This window comes from Apis dorsata, unplaced genomic scaffold (genome assembly GCF_000469605.1).
Source record: "Apis dorsata unplaced genomic scaffold, Apis dorsata 1.3 scaffold_86, whole genome shotgun sequence".
Taxonomy (NCBI): domain Eukaryota; kingdom Metazoa; phylum Arthropoda; class Insecta; order Hymenoptera; family Apidae; genus Apis; species Apis dorsata.
The window spans coordinates 440,135-442,417 of NW_006263384.1; positions in this window are offsets into that span (position 1 = coordinate 440,135).

The window sequence follows — 2,283 nt, forward strand, 5'->3', positions numbered from 1 at the left end:
ATATTTTAGACCGATAAGCTGAAAACTCCATAAACTCTAAACAAAGCGTTCTTTATTAAAAGGAAAACGCCATTACACCTTCCTTTATAGCTCTCTTGTCAAATAATTTTTCACTCTTTGTCACGTATACCACGATATAAAATCTTTAAAATTGAATAATTTGAAGACACGACGATACGATTTGCATAGATTCACCTACCGTCAGACATTTCTTCCATCTTCCAACTCGTGGAAACTCTCGTTTCCAGCAACTTCGCTCGTTTTCGACACAAAAGAGCGTTCGCGGCCAAGAAATATTTGACAAATCAGCAGTGGAACCGACGGCTGAGAAATCAGTCGGATTGGAGAGGCCGATTTTCGAGCCCGCTTCTCGAGATTCCTTCACGTTTTATCTAATCGCCGATTCAGCACGTGTCAACGATTCTTCCCGATCATCAACTTTCAGCCTGACAAACAGCTGATCATATCACGCTTCGCGCCAATATCGAGTGCAACTTATTCACCTTTTATATTACACAAGTCACCTCTCTCCTTTTTTTCTTTTCTTTTCTTTTCCTTCTTTCAACGTCCATGCGTCTATCTCGCTCTCTCCCTCCTCTCTTCCGGCTCGCAAGGTCGATCTTTCACGTGTTCCCTTCTCGTGATCTCGAGATTCTTGAGGAGGACGAAGAATTTCCCGCTTCTTGTCGCTTCTTTTCCTTTGTCGAGATTATAATTCGAATCACAGTTTAAGAAAATTATTGTAACTGGTTTGTATCCTATTCTGTTTAAAAATGTAGGCTGAATGGTAATTTATTACGAGATAATTTATTACATAATTTATGCCATAGATGTATCGTGAAATACATACTGTAACAATAAATATAGGATCACATATTATTCAATACTTTGTCTCTTAAAGTTTTAAGATTTTTGTTTAAAAGTATTTCATATCTGCGATTTGGTTAAAATTTCATTTCACCTTTCATGTCTCGAATCCTCGAAATCCTTTTGTAATCCTTTTCTAATAATGATTTCTTTAATTTTACTTCAACTTTCAACTTGGTTTTTTCCATTCTGAATAACTAGAAAAAAAAGAAAAAAGAAATCAGATTAGTTGCTTCAGTAATTTTGTGATTTATTAATTTATATCAATTTCGATGATCAATTGATATATAATTAACATATCATTTTTATTTTAAACTAATTTAAATATATTTCACGAGTGCATCTATATTCGATACAAAATTACTAATATTTCCATACAATACGCATAAATTGTTCCAATCCTTTCCAATAGAATTGATCACAGTTTGAAAAAAAAAAAGAAAAAAATGACAAACTTTAAAGTAACTTTAAAGTAAAAATAACATACTTGCGTTACATCTAAACGTAACACGTTCTTTCTTCGTTCACGGGTGTTCAAATTATCCCCAATAAAACCGAACCATTCCAACCAATAGTATTTCACCGTTTATATAGGAAGTTCGATGAAGAGGAACACAGTTCGCACTTTGTCACGTATCGTAACTGATAATAATCTCTAAACTCTGTCTGTCGTGGAATAAAGTAAGTGTGCGAGTTGTTAGAGTTGTTGGAGACGTTATATAGCTATTCCAGAGCTATAACACGGAGCCTCCTAGAGAAGATGAAAATTGCTTGGCTCACAACTTTCTCTCGTAATCTCAACCCTCCTCTCCCTCCCTCTCCCCATATATCTTGGCCCCTTGGAATATAACGGGGGGACTTCGTCCCCTTTTTTTTTTCTTTTTTTTCTTTTCTTTTTCGATATTTAACAGTGGCAATTAAACGCGCCACGTTTTCACGGATCATCAATCCTCGAACAGATCATCATCTGTGGATGGATCATCATCACCCCTCGTATTTACCGACGATGGGATTTCCTCATCGTGAATTATAGGTTTATATATGGATTTATATATGGGGGAGGGGTTTCGCGTGGGAAAATTGTGAATGCCGCAAATCAATTTGCGGGAAGAGGGGGAGGGAGTGTTGCGCGAGTTGAGATTCGAGGGTGAAGCGAAGATTAATTATAATGTTAATTATAATGTTTTCATTAGCAGTAGGATTAGAGAAAGCGTTGTAACGGAGTGAGAATTTTTGTGAATTTATAATATATTGAATTTGAATATTTGTAAGATATTACAAGGGGGAGAATAATATTATGCGTATTATAATTTCGTATTATAGCATCCTTTCGTAAGATTATTTATTATTTATTTTAGAATCGACATAATGCGAAATTAATTAGCAGGGATGAAAATTAATATATATATATATATA